The sequence below is a fragment of the Ceratina calcarata genome, unplaced genomic scaffold (assembly GCF_001652005.2).
Source record: "Ceratina calcarata isolate Rehan_Ccalc_2016 unplaced genomic scaffold, ASM165200v1 scaffold554.2, whole genome shotgun sequence".
Taxonomy (NCBI): Eukaryota; Metazoa; Arthropoda; class Insecta; order Hymenoptera; family Apidae; genus Ceratina; species Ceratina calcarata.
Window position 1 is genome coordinate 562,755 of NW_017176727.1, and position 15,606 is coordinate 578,360.

General features: G+C 39.3%; 1 protein-coding gene and 1 long non-coding RNA gene across 4 annotated transcripts in view; one reads left to right on the forward strand and one right to left on the reverse strand.

Moving 5' to 3' along the window:
• Nucleotides 1-15,606, forward strand: part of Hr4 (nuclear hormone receptor 4) — a 129,998-nt gene that overhangs the window by 72,439 nt on the left and 41,953 nt on the right. The gene's annotated exons all lie outside the window — the stretch shown is intronic.
• Nucleotides 1-15,606, reverse strand: part of LOC113464819 (uncharacterized) — an 82,403-nt gene that overhangs the window by 59,921 nt on the left and 6,876 nt on the right. The window lies entirely within an intron of this gene.

Genomic DNA, 15,606 nt, shown 5'->3' on the forward strand with positions numbered 1-15,606 from the left:
AATTGCGAATATCCGATATTTAATTGGGAATCGTCAATCCTTACTTTATCAAATTATGTTATACTTGATATCCAAGTACTATTTGGAAAAAAGAGGAAAATAATTTTCACGTGCTGATCATTAAATCCGAAACTAGATATGTACTTATTTCAATATAATAATAACCCTCGTGTGCATGTGGTGGTAAGACTCACAAATAGAGGGATGGCGAATGTAGTTTCATCTGTACTATTAATTATGTAACGGTTACATGTTTGTCAAAATGTTTGACACAAATGAAAGAATATAAGCTGTGAGAGCGAAACGTTCGAAACGATTATGATTAACCTAAAACTCTCCTCAACAATTTGGCGGTGGTAAAGAGTTATCCCCTTCGAAGGTCAATGACCTTGATCGGTTCTACGTTGAGGTCGAAACTCTCCATTCGTCCGCAAGCTATGAATCATGATGCTCTTTAGGGTCGGTTCACTGACATCTGGTTTCACCAACAACCCCGAGCAGATTAATCGATACGAGAATTATCGAGTTCATCGTTTATATGTACACCCGAAACAAATTTGAATTTATCTGTTAGTTTGGACATTAAATGCCGTCCATGATAATTATTTAATCCTATATACCGACGATCATAAACTACACTCAGCATCATTTAATCCTATAAGCGATGTGAAAATACCCACATGTTTATTGGCTTTCTGCAAACATTTTTAATGAAAAGAAAAAAGACTTATAAAACATTTTTCTTCTTCTGTTTCAGGTAAGCCCACATCATGCTTTAGGATTACTTAATTGCAACAAACTAGTTTCTCAAGATAATTGTAAGTAATCACTTTCTTTAAAAAATTACTTTCATCATAAAACTAATTTCTAAATTTAAAAAAAACTTTGTAGACAAGATTTCTTCCAAGTGGGTAAACTCAAGCCTGTTTTCGGCCTAACTTTTTGGACAAGACGGAGGGTGCGTCGTGTACGCATGCCCTCGCCCTTGCCCTTGGTCGGTAGTCATCCCCTCGAAGGCTAGGCGTTTTTTTCTTCCGGGGCGAACACGCCGTCAGCTCCTTTTCTTTAACGACCACGTGGCAACCACGTGGGTTCGCCTCGCCTGTCCTCGCTGCGCAGGTGTCGTGGGATCCAGGAAAACCTTCCCCGTCCGTGGGGTTGAGGGAGCGTGGATGGGGTGAATGTACTCGGCGAAACTAGGCTAGGCGTGGCCTAATTGCGAATATCCGATATTTAATTGGGAATCGTCAATCCTTACTTTATCAAATTATGTTATACTTGATATCCAAGTACTATTTGGAAAAAAGAGGAAAATAATTTTCACGTGCTGATCATTAAATCCGAAACTAGATATGTACTTATTTCAATATAATAATAACCCTCGTGTGCATGTGGTGGTAAGACTCACAAATAGAGGGATGGCGAATGTAGTTTCATCTGTACTATTAATTATGTAACGGTTACATGTTTGTCAAAATGTTTGACACAAATGAAAGAATATAAGCTGTGAGAGCGAAACGTTCGAAACGATTATGATTAACCTAAAACTCTCCTCAACAATTTGGCGGTGGTAAAGAGTTATCCCCTTCGAAGGTCAATGACCTTGATCGGTTCTACGTTGAGGTCGAAACTCTCCATTCGTCCGCAAGCTATGAATCATGATGCTCTTTAGGGTCGGTTCACTGACATCTGGTTTCACCAACAACCCCGAGCAGATTAATCGATACGAGAATTATCGAGTTCATCGTTTATATGTACACCCGAAACAAATTTGAATTTATCTGTTAGTTTGGACATTAAATGCCGTCCATGATAATTATTTAATCCTATATACCGACGATCATAAACTACACTCAGCATCATTTAATCCTATAAGCGATGTGAAAATACCCACATGTTTATTGGCTTTCTGCAAACATTTTTAATGAAAAGAAAAAAGACTTATAAAACATTTTTCTTCTTCTGTTTCAGGTAAGCCCACATCATGCTTTAGGATTACTTAATTGCAACAAACTAGTTTCTCAAGATAATTGTAAGTAATCACTTTCTTTAAAAAATTACTTTCATGTTAGGAATAAGAAGTTTATATAGGACAAATTATATTTCTATTATGTAGTACACCTTTGTCCTTTCGTTAAACATAAAATCCTTCATAAACGCTTAAAAAATTGTTAATTTCTAAGATGGAAGCTTGTCGATCAAATGTCAATAGAAAGTGTCTCATTATAATTGGGTTGAGCCTAAATAATACTATTTCTGTAACTCCTTCGCCGATTTCTTAATTCCCGACTGTCGCGGGGTCAAGTACAATCCGGAACTCGTGTTTCGAGATCGAGCCGCGGCGGAGTCGAGAAGAGGAGAGCACGGAACGCGGCAGAGACGCTAACGGGAGGAGCAGAGAGAGAGAATCGGAATCGAGTATGTACGAAGGGTGAACGACCGAAAGGCAGGGGCACTAGGCTGCTACCCTCTGCGACGGGAGAGAAAGATGTATAGCAGACGCGCGATGCATAGAACGAAGCGAACAAATCCGTGAACGGGAGCGAGAACGAGCGAGGGAAGCTCCGATGGAGAGAACGGCCGAACGGCTTCTCCTCTCTCACCCCGTTCGCCAACTCTTTCGTTCTACCCCTCGTTGCTTACTCTCTCTCCCTCCTTCGTCATACCCACCGAAGAGGATCAATACGAACCACGTGGTGGTGTGTACTGTATACCGTGTAGCATCGGACAGAACGAACGAGCCTAACTCTCGAGCATGCAACAACCTAAAACAGGCCTGACACCCCGCCGGGAATCGGAACACAGTTTAACCGAGGCCTATCACATTTCCTTGAAACGTTTTTTGATTTTTTTTCGAGACCCATAGGATTTCCCGGTCTCCAACAAATCTCGCTTTCCACCTCTCGTCTAGACAGTGCGATAGATTCTGTTTTAGTTCCGAATCGTACGAGCTCTGTAATAGAATTCGAAGTTTTTACTCATATGTATCATTCTCAAAATTAGATTTCTAAATTTTTCAAGATACACATTATATTATCATATCGAAAACACATTGAGCAAGACTATCCTTTATAATTTGTGTATAACAAATGAAATTAATTCCATAATTTTGTTCCAATTTTTGCGATATGTCTGACTATTTTAAAACCCATGTGATTTCACGGCGTTCAGTTTAAATTAGCTTTCTAATCATATAGGGCTTATACCGTTTCCTTCGAATGTTCTAAGAACACAACCACACTCTTCATATAAACCATGATCTCATAGAGTTACCCGGCGCATAATGTAATAGGCATCGGGAGAGCATTTTCTACTAAAGCTTCCACGGCGTTCACGGCGGATCCTATTTTTGGTCATCCATCGATCGAACGTTACCCTATTCGTGCACTCGATTCACCCCGGACTGAAACCCACGATGGGTTTACCGACCAGGGAACGGCCTTTATCTATCTGGGACACGAAGTCATCGGTGCAACAGAAGCACCGATCTGCATCGATGATCTTATGACCTCGAAGCCGGCCGCATAGTCACAGGCCTGGCTCGTTGAATTTTGAGATCACCGATCGGTTTCTTCCTAATCGCGGCCCGTCGGCGAGATACGCGATGCGACGCGACGACATTCATGCCTGGTCTAAATTAAGAAGCCGTCGCGTGCGCGTTTATAAATAAAATTTTTCACCGAAAATAGTCGGCTTGTATGTAGGTGACGCAGTAGCGATACGCGAGCACATTGTCGAATCACCGCAGGGGAATAGGTAGGCGATTCGTGCGATATCAATGAACATACGGAAAGCCAGGCGATAACATCCAAAATGGCAACGGCAAATAAAATGATAGATTGCCCGACGATTGATAAGACCGGAATTATGGCCGACTTTTCAAGCGTTCTACGATCACTTTTAGAAAGACAAGAATCGTAACAATTTCAGTCTTCAATTAATCAAGATTAATCAAAACTTAAACAATCCTTGCCTACTTTTATTGTAATACAAATGAGACTTAATTTTTATAGTAAAAGAATCTCCCTCTATGACAATTTTTAAACACTTTTGAGAATATTTGTCGCAGGATTTCAGTAATGTCATAAAACACTCTTTCGACAAATGTTATTTCACATGATAAGCAGTTTCATAGAAAATAATCAAAATAACAGAATCAACATTTTGCTAGAAGAAAAATCAACGTTATTAATATAATTATCACCTACAAAGGAGAGGCACAGAGGAAAGTACGCGCTGACACACTGTTTCATTCGTTATAAAAAAGTGGATGAAAAAGAAAAAACAGTACCAACGACGACGAGTTATACGCGAGCGTCTCTTTCGTTTAACGTGTACACACAGTCAACGAGAAGAGGAACACACAAACACGAAGAAAGAGGGTGTAAAGCCTACCCTTGTAGATTGCTTTGAAGGAGGGTTGCTATTACGGATGGTTTCATACATTGCACACCCCTGACTTCGAGTCTAGGTCGGTCATTCACCCCGTCACCGTGTTCCCTTCCTCCTGCTCTCTCGCCGTTACCCGACAACCACCGCCACTACCCCTACCGGCCTCCAACCCCTCGGTCACCCTCCGCGCGCAATCGACCACCCCTCACGCGCTACTCCGTTTTCCACCACCGCACCCCGTTTCCACCGAGCTCGATGACGTCATTGAAGCGATCCTTGCCGAGCGAACGAGGGCGAAAACCCTCCCTCCGTGATACGCCGAGGATAGTGGTGGTGTTGCCGAGGGGTCGGGGGCGCTGCGAGGGAACATTGACAGTGGCGTAGAGCTAAGGGGATGCGAATTTTAAAGATTTACCTGTCCGGATACTACTCGGATTCGGGAGTGTGCCAGTCATCTTGTATCGCGTCATTCGATCGAGATTCACGTTCCACATTTGAATAGTACGTCCCTCTCCGATTCTGTTTCTGTACCGTTCTTTGTGGATTTACAATAATGATTCTAATAAGGTCGAAACATTTTGGATAGAGTTGGGTAGGATATTTAGAAAAAGAAAAACATCTTCCATTCTAGAAGCCTAATCTTGCATTAATTCGACTTTTCAGAACTTTTTTTTTTCACAATGCAACAATTTGGTATATAGAAGGTTTAGAGTTTCACCGTTCACGGTTCGAGGTATTTAAAAAAAATCTTCATTTCGACTTTCGATTTCTCAATTGACGCGTAAATCTCACAATCCACTAACCGTTTCAAGAACAATGAGCACTAACCCCGGGAACTCACGGAAGCAGCACGTTTACTCGAGTATAAAGGAATGAAATGGTAGCCTCATTATCATTCGATTATGTTAAGAAGTAATTCCTTTCTCTCACGACTTTCTGACTTTCCTGATTTCCTTATCAGCTTCTCCTTAACGCGTAATCCTTCCTAATGAAACCGGTTCGCTTCTCTCCTATCATCGTTCGAGCCAAGAAAAAACGAAGACGTATGTTTACATCCGTGACGTAACAGTCCAGTCGTGCAGATCCCGCCACGAAGGGAAAGGAAATTGATGGAAATTTAGTTAGCCGGGCCGGCTTACGTAAAAGCCCGTGTCTGTTTGCGGAACGTAACCCAGGACGTGTAATTTCGATTAATAAGCAAACTCGGACGATGTGAAATCATGCTCAAATTGAATCGCGTGACTACACGAGAAATCCGAGGACCAAAATGATACGCACGCTTATCCAAATTAACAAATCTTGCCATGTATCACGCTATATGAAAAAAAAACTTCTCTTGTTTGGATACGAACGTTGTTTAATCATAGACAATGCATAATAACTGTCAATTGACAAATGACTCATACGTGGTGGGTTGATAGTCTGTTATCTAAGTGCACTGTAGACGTTGACTGGCATACGAGGATGCGAAGTGAAAGTTAGAAATGCATCTGCACGAGCCAATCTCTGTACATAATATTGTTCAACGCTGGGAAGACTTATTTCTATAATAATACTATGAATAATTCTATGAAGATATAACGTACTTGAAATACTGTGAATTACATTTTATGATTATTCTTATTGTATATCATGAAATCCACTTCTTCAGATTTTATAATAAAATGGATTATTCTATTTTATAACTGCCATAAAAAGACAAAGTTTGTTCACTTTTATGAGAGATATTACGCACATGTCTACTCGTCGCGCGAAAGTCCAACGACCCAGGTTAATCTGGCTCCAGTTCGCGAACTAATACCATCAGCCGACAACGATACTGTACCGCGATTTCGAAAATCAATTGCGACCGCTTCCGTGTCGGATCGTATTCCCCAGTGATTCGCAAGTTCGTTTCGAGTTTCCGCGAAAACTGATCACTCGAGTGACCCGATTTTACTACCGAAGTTTATGGGGTAAAATTAGTCCCGATATTTAAACCAAACAAAATTTTTTCCTGAACTGAGAAATATCGCGAACAATAAAGAAATATTTATTATATATACAGAAGCATTTTGCACGGACAGAATATTAATTAAATAGACGTTGTATACTGGCAGTTTTGAAGTAAATCACTTTGAAACAGTAAAATATTCATGTATAAAATATGTATTAACGAAAAACGGCAGACGATGCAAAATAAGTTTCAATAATTCAAAAGCGTCAACTGCTCGTCTTGTAATCGATTCCTGGATTTATATCATATCGCCATGGCGAATGCATCTGCACTTCCTATAACTACGCACTACGCAATCGATTCACCCGTTCTGCGTCTTAAGTAGACGCGTACACACGCCTCTCGACGTCGTGTGAACATGAACATGGAAATAACCGTTTCTCATACCCACTCTCATTCACATCCGTTTGGAAACAATAAGCGTGAATGGAGGGACCTAGTCAAGACGGAAGTCGATTTAATGATAAAACAGAGTGGCAGAATGTTAATACTTTGCGAACGGATTATTCTTACTTATTCAGTCTTCTTGGTACTAAACAGTTTGACATATTTACTAAATATCTTTAAATTAATTACAAAACACGAATTTCAACTGGAATTTTATTTAAGGTNAATTTTGATTTCATTTATAAAAATATATGAATGCAACAATGAAAGTATAATTCTTAATAAATGATTTAAAATTATTTTAAAGTTGAAATAATGTAAATTCCAAGAATATTATTTAAGATATACAATAAAAAATGTGCAAAAGTAAAAACTGTACGTCATGGAGACAATGTAGACAGTTGCAAGTCACGTACAGTCCAATAAAAAAATGCTAAAACTGTGTATTAGAATATTAGAAATTATGGGTTAAAAATTCCTTATGACCGAGAACAGGTTGAACAATTTTATAAATCTTACTCCTCTGTAATTATCATTTTTTCTAAAAATTAATTGTTTTTTATTACATGTCTTAAACTTTCATCAACCTTAAGCACAAACGGGGCGTTAAAAATAGAAATGGACTAACCCCAGTATATAATAGCTAGTAAAAATCCATGAGAATAATAAATTTCGTTACATTATTTCGTGAAAAATCAGTTTTACAGTCGTTAAAATAATTAATGAAATATAAAATTATATAAACTCACATTCAGAAAAAATATGACCTCCGGTTTTACTCTCAATGCTTCAAGTATAGTTGTGAAAGTTTCAATCTGTCCAAAACTGCTGCTCGAATTGATTTTTACTTAATCTTCCTTCGTCCGTATATAAAATAAATTCAACGAGTTAAAAAAGTTGAAATTTTTCAAAGTTCAACTCGCAATCGTATTCTCAAACTATGCGCATCGTAAAAAAACGTTTCGGCAAAGTTCATCTCGCGTTAATTAGAAATTCATCGACGCGATCCACATAGCCAGGCGCTCGAGTTCCTGGTGAAAGCTGTCAGCCCTTGACCTTCCCTCGGCCGAATTCCGACCGAACGAACCGCCGAGGACGACGCGTCGTCGCGTCGTTTCGTAACCCGTTCGCCCGCTCGATTTCGTCGGTGAAAGGCTTAAAAATATTTTCGCCCGCGAACGGCCGAGCTTGAAAAGCGAAAGAGCCCGCGAAAACGAAAGGACAACTCGTTCCTGCGTCCCGCGTTCGCACGTGATCCCCGGCGTTAACAGTCAGTGTCGGCGCTTTCGCAAGGCTTTCCCCATTGTTTAAAAAATAAACCCGCGGCCGTTCTGTACGAGTTCATTCAACCGGTCCCTGTTTTAAGCACATAAGTCGACTTTGCGGCAGCATTCGCGACCATTTGAGCATGTTTTCAATTTGATTGATTGATGATAAATACATGGAATTAAGATGGTAGATCTGAAAGTTAACAACAAGCTACTTAACAGTCAAGCCAGTTGCGAGGATTAAATAATTTAAGTATAAAAGGGTTAAACATCTGATTCCCGTGCGGGCGCTCGTACAAATAAAAAAGCATCGAATGGAACTTCGATTGAAACAATGGTAGAATAGCTTAGCCTAACAGACTGCGGAGGAAGCTGCGATTGTGCCTTAGGGGCCCCTTTCACGAGTTCCAATGAAAAAATAAGTAGAAACGGAGGGAAAGGTCAGACACACCGATGAGGAAGTGGCTGGGCAAACCGCGATAATAAGCAAAGGAACACTTTCTACTGCGACGGCGGGGAAGGGGCCTTCTTCTCTGTCCGTGCAGCCTCCTAAATGGAACGTGACGCTAAGCGCTGCTTCCGAGCGAGCAATGCGCGTGTTCACACTTCTTGCGTCCTATGACCGAGCAAACGAAAGCGTGTCGAACTGCGTTTCGCGTCACGGAAAATGAAATTTGCGATGTCAAAGTCGATTCGATTGTCCCATCATTTTTTTTATATCTTCTATATGATAAAAAGTCAAACAAATTGTGTACTGACCGGAACCATTGCTTTCTACTTACAAGCTGATTCTACATGTACGTACATGTGTGTATAATGAGAGTTTGCTTGACAATTATCAGTGCTAATGCAGATAAACGTGCTTCGTTATCTACACAGTATAACAGGTGTGTTACAAAATATACTTCAATGCTTCCTGTGACCAGTATTTTAATTTACAGGAAGGAAAGTAATATTTACGAATAATAAAATGTACTAACAAGATATGTACAAGTAAAATATTTACTTTTACAAATTGTAATTTACTTTTATTCTTTAGCTTAATTCGTTAAACATACTGAATTCATTTCACAATAAATCATGTAACCAACTCGTTGGACGAATCTCTGTAATACATGTCCGTAGCCTTGTTTATCGAAAGACGAGATCTCGGATAAAGAGGTGTGCGCTATGCTTAAATAAATGAGTCGAGGACTCACCTCGAAAGCTTCCCCTATCTGGGGCGACGCGGTGAGCCGTCTTTAGAGCGACCATCATTGCGCAGTAGTTTATTCCCCCGTTCTTAACTGCGCCACAGTCGACAATTCTATTTCTCTAGGCTGTGCCCATGCTAAACTCAGCCAACGTTTCTCTAAGCAATGTACGCTACCCATAAGGATTTGGCCTAACATACACGTAAACAACCTTCGCTCGTCGTATTTCACTAATCGTAAGAGCAACGCGTGTCTGTCAATGTTCATAGTGAGTCAAAATCCAATAAATTAGGTACACAATGGTAGCGGTGTTCGACCCACGCTATCATCGGCTGGCAGTGAAACTCAGCTGGCAGTGAAATCCAGCTTGCACTTGCGAGACGAGATGCGCGCGTTCATGGCTACGGTCGCCCGAATTGTATTCGAGAAACTTTGCTCCTATTATTATATTTATTTGTATTTATTATATTTTAACTATTATTGTTCAATATCTTTATCCTATTATCTTTTCACTTGTATTCAAAATATAGGAATAGATATTTCTTTATTTTCAACATAGATATTTATAGGTCACGTATATTCCAGTTCAATTACATTTCACAGAGTATTCTAAGCAGGTATAAAAATACTTCTTTCACTGATTCTATAATGCTTTTAAAGTTGAATTCAAATTTGGATTGTCTGAAATTAGTTACCATTTGTCTATCGATCTCGTTCTTCTAATTTTGTTCAGAAACAGGAAACTGTCGAGACACTTAATTCCCAATTTCGTTAGGTCACACCAAATATTATCTAATTGAATCACACATGTTATTTATGCATTTTACACAGAGAACTGAGCCGTGCGTAAATAAGTTCAGCACCGTTTTCGCAGAATGCATTTGTCATTGTCCTAGAAAAAATCATGATGACGCTCGCTATAACCTTTCGATACATCCGATTGCGAAACGTTTATCGTTTTCCTTTTGTACACCCGAGCCAGGAAGGAAAGATTACAAGAGGTTGAACGTGTATAGAAGTATGCAGGTAGCAAGTAGCAGTTTTCTCTTAGCTGCGTGCATGGTAGTTTTATGTTCCTGCTATCATTTAATTCTAATGATCGTTTTGCGTCTCCAGTATCGCGTAACCATTTTGCATCTACTCGCCCGCATTATATAACGGGCAAAAAAGTAATTCCGTCCACGTATCGATTTTTAACGATATCTTTTGATTCATAACACATGTTATGAAGGAAAAACGTTAAACATTCAATCGTTAGCGGATGAGATATTAATTAGCTAATAAAAATGGAACGAATAAAAAGTACAAATTCAAAAACCTCTTTAAAGATTCTCAGCTTTCTAAATATATACCAAAATATAGTAATATTACCGAATAATTATATCATCAACTTACTATTTAACGAACATTCTAATTAGAGAAAAATTATACTGGCATTTTTTGCTGAAAAAATGTGTATGATGAAACAGAACGCCCATACGTGATCGCCTTTTTGGTACGCTACCTGAGAATACAGTTAATACAAGCAGCAGTATCAGTAACAAAGCAGCAATTTATCCTTGACATAATAAGTGTTGCAATTGTATCGCAGAATAAATAGAAAAGTCTTTTTGCGCGTCCCCTGCTAGCTTGCCGACGGTGTACAAATTTTGCCGCTCTAATTGCTCTGCTAGAAACTGCACGCCCGCCAGTAGGTGTTTGACTTCGTGCCTTAAACGAAGCAAAGTTTGTACTTGTTTGCACAATAAATGTTGCTGCCAAGAATTTAACGAGGCTTTGAATGGAAAGAAAAGAACTCGATTGATCAGTAAAGGGATTAATCAGATTTTGCAATTAAGAAACCGAAAACGTTAACAAATCTATACGAGTTGTCAAAAGATTCTGCATGAAGAATAGAGAGAGAAAGAATTTAGAATCGCAAAGATGAACAGGCGAACGGGAAGATAGAGAAGCCGTGAAACAAAAGGGGTTCGAAACGGGAAAGGTTATGCGCGAGGAGAGGCTTTTAACGTGGTTAACGTCGTGGGCCGAGTAGTCACGTTTGTTCCGTGGGAAGAAGGCAGAGTTCGGCATACAAACGTTTCACTCTCGACGAGAGCCAGCCGGATAACGGTGCTCTGTTCACCGTTGAGGTAGCAGTCAGCCACAGCCAGCTACCTCGCCGAGAAAGAAGGGAAAGTAGTTCTGTGAGTCAGTGGGGCTTGCGGTACCCCGCGACGTTCAACGGTTAAGCAGCTTCGAAACGGGAAACGATAATCCAGATGAGCCGCATCGTTTATCCTTTTCGAAATGCTCATTGCCTCTCGTAAAAATTCGCTCGAGTCCCACGGTTTTTTCAATTCCCCGCGGTATTTTAGCAGACTCCCTTTTCATCTCCTAATATCTTCTAATGCTCTCGAGATTAATAAAACAATACATCCCTGACATATTTTATATATTTTAAACCATCTTAATGATAAAATTTCATTGCGAAGAATCAAAGAATGCGATACGTGTACGTTCAGTGAGTTTAAGAGGATACTCTTGAAGTAAAAAGTAAAAATAGAAGTAAATGGTAAAACGCTAGACAGAAAAAAGAGCGTACAAGTTTTTACTACTCGAGAGCATGCTATTAAAATACCACAGCATTAACTATTCGCGTAGAAAAAAGGGAGACGTGCGTATTTCTATTAACTGCAGTGCTTAATCACTTTTTGAATCATCGCAAAAAGAATCAAGACATTTATATCTCTTACGTCTGCGCGTAATATTTTATTGCTCTCTCTTATGCTTTTTATTCACATAGCGCACACTTACAAACGTATTTTTCGGTTTGCCTTATGTTTTTCTATATCTACACACTTCCGTATACATGGAGTATCTTTCATACGTAGAATATATCTTTTACGCAAAAATATTTATACGTATTCGTTACGATTGTATTCTATAATAATAAGTTATGAATCTTTGATAATGTTTCTTGCCTCACGGCCGGAAGGTACGACTAGAACAATTATTGCTAATAAATTCCTCGCTAAATGCGCTTATCATCGTGAATGAGCAATAACTTGTATACATAATTATGCGTCGCATTATTGAACGTTCCTTGGAAGTAAAAAACGAAAAACAAAGAATAGAACTAAGTAGAAAAATCGATCATGAAAAATATTCGATTTGCAATTGATCAAGCATGAAACAGTTTGTATTAATCTCTTCCATCACGAAGTGAGGTAAAGATTCAAATGAGTCACATACAGATTATTTTATTCATTAAAAAATCAGTTTGAAGTAAAAAGAGAATGTTCTACTTCGATATATTTCTACTCCAGCAGAAGAAGAAATGAACTATTTTATACCAAGACGCATGATCCAAGCGTAACTGTTTAAAATTAAAAAAAAAAAGATAAGAGCTGAGTAGATAGATTTCTAACCAACGAGACGAGCGTCGGAATGAAAAGAAATTCGTTAGAAGCCCCGGGGAGCGTGTAATTTTTGCTCTCTCCCGGGGAACCGACACACGGGGTGATATTGGAACAGCGAAGTGACACAGTTCTTGCGTGGAACGAAGGAATCCAAAGCTTCGTAGAGTCGCGCGGAGCGGATAGAGCGAAGCGTAGCGGGGGAATCCGACTATTCGTCACCGGAAATAGATTGTTCGTTGGTGAAGCGGTCGCTTAATACCGCGGCAAACAATAGTTGACCCGAATATGCCGGCTGAAACGTCAAGAGCCGAGTCTCGACCCTGATGAGACGAAAGCCGCTCGTTACGAACAATTGCACGCTGAAAGGTCATTAACCGCGGCCGATTACTGAGCACCGCGCCATCGTCGTGCCGCGGATCTGTTTGCCATGTCGTCCCCTGCGTCGCCGTCTTCTGGCCTTAAATATCCTCACGGACAGAAATCACGGAGACAGGACGCGTGCAGTATCCGCGGGTTCTTAAAGCACTGGAACAGCGTGTTGCTCGCGTGAATCATTCTATGTAGCCAGCGCGATTCAGCAAAACGATCGGCAGAATGCGCGAGGATACCGTTCGGAACAGAACATATCATTCGCATTCGTTGGATCTGGCTTTACATCACGCTCAACGATCAACTTCCACCTATAAACAATTTACGTCGGATGTTACGCGTATGCGTAATTAACTGTACGATGTTCCTGGTTCGAAATCCTTGGTAGCAAAGATCAGGAAGTTCCTAATCCTTTCGTCAGAGAAGTTAATGATTCAATTCTGAAGAATTTTTGTTCACTTGTTCAGATACGCGAGAGGCAATTAGGTAGCCAGTCGCCGTCGTTTAGGAGTTCTAGTTCTAGCCAGTGTATAGCGAGATCGTAATTGTAGCGGCGATAGCGAGAGTCAGCTAGTTTTGAGGTCAGGGCAACGACGCGACGTGGAGGATCCTTGTGACGTACAGTGCTCCAAGGAGCGCTCCGGTTGGCCTTCGACCTGAACAATCTCCCACTCGTGTTGTTCCTTTTTACAGAACTATTCTTCCTGCTGTGATACTATGTACTCCCGTTCCGTGAAAACGTCCTCTCGACAAGGATATTTTCTTATAATTGATCTTACACTTTTATCACTTTTTCTGTACTTTTAAAACGTCAGTTCAAAGCATAAGTACAAGATAGAAAAGATTTTCAATTTACGATTCCTCTTATCTGTGATCACGTCGTATTAAAGACTCTGTGTTTTATATTTCTTTTAACAAATAAACTGTCTAAAATTTTGTAATATTTTTGTGGGTTCCAATGTACTTTTGGACAAGCTTTTATGTAAGCCTGATTGAGAGATCAAGATCAAGAGAGCTGTGTCGCAGCTGTGGGATCCTTGGTCATGGTCTCTGCGAGTGTAACTCGTGGTTCGGAAGGTGAAAGTTTTTCGGTTATCGAACATCGTGGCCTAGACCGTAAAAGAATAACAAGAATATTATTCTTTTTTGTGTGCTATATATGTATGTACTACTATAGGCACTCAATTCTTGTAGGCAAGCAGTTTATGCCTCGCTGCTTTCTCTTTCCATTCTATATACATATATGTACGTGCGCGCTTCTCCGGGAACTGTTTTCCTGACAGATACACGCTTGTCCCGGTGTTTGGACCACTAACAATTCGATAAATTATTTTCACTCCAATGTAATCGATTCCTGTGATTAAGGTTGTGTGAACTCTTACATAAAAACAATGAGAAGGCATTGAAATTTTAACAATTACTAGATTAATAAAACACTGTACAATATTTTAGAAAATTTGCAAGTCTATTAAAAAAGTTATTACATCTTGAACTCTTATGTTGAATGACAGAATTTTGATTTCATTTATAAAAAAATAAGAATGCAACAATGACAGAACTTAGTAATTTTGTATAATTCTTAATATATGATTTAAGAATACTTTAAAATTGAAATAAAGTCAATTTCGAGGACATTATTTAAGATATATAATAAAGTATATGCAAAAATAAGAATTATAGATCATGTATAATACATACACAATGTAGATAGTTGCAAGTCACGTACAGTCCAATCAAAAAATGCCAAAACTATTTATTAGAGTATTAGAAATTATGGGTTAAAATTCCTTATGACCGAGAAAAACAGGTCGAATAATTTTATAAATCTACTCTTCTGTAATAATCATTTTGTTTAAAAGTCATTGCTTCAAATATTGGACACAACTTTTTATTACACGTTTTAAACTTTTGGCAGAAATCTTACAGTTCATACAACCTCAAAAGGAACTTATTCTATGAAAAATGGTTTCAATTCAAAACGTTGCCTTCATTGAGTAATGAGTTTAAATCTGTACTAACGATCACAAATGCATTTGAATCATAAAGAGATTTAATTCGCAAACAATATTACAAAGCGAGATTTGCCGCGAAAATAGAGAACGCGAACATTCTATGGCGGATGCAGACATTCTACTAGGCTTAAAGAGATAAGAGCTCCGCATCGCCTCGCTTTACAGTAAAATTATTTCTCAACACGCGTGTCACGCGATCGCGTGAAACGGAACATGTTTGGCAATCGAAATTGGCGTTTCGATCGAGATAGTGTTTGCGCTATAGAAGTATACGAGTTGGACAAAATTTTGACCGATAGACGAGAGCTAGTCACCGACGAAAAGGACAATGTACTTTTATCGATAAATACATACTCCGTTACGTAACACGTTTTCATTTATAAGCGGGACAATGAGCGCCTTGGTCACTTAATTATAAGTCTATTCATGATAATCGACGCACACGTCTCGCATTAACCCCTAGACAATAAAATTACATACAGACCGGGGAATATAATGCTTCCAACGTCATGACGAAATGTTTATGTAAAAAATCGTAATCAATAGGCAAATCACTGAAAGTTTAAGCAATTAGCTTCTTCGTTCGAG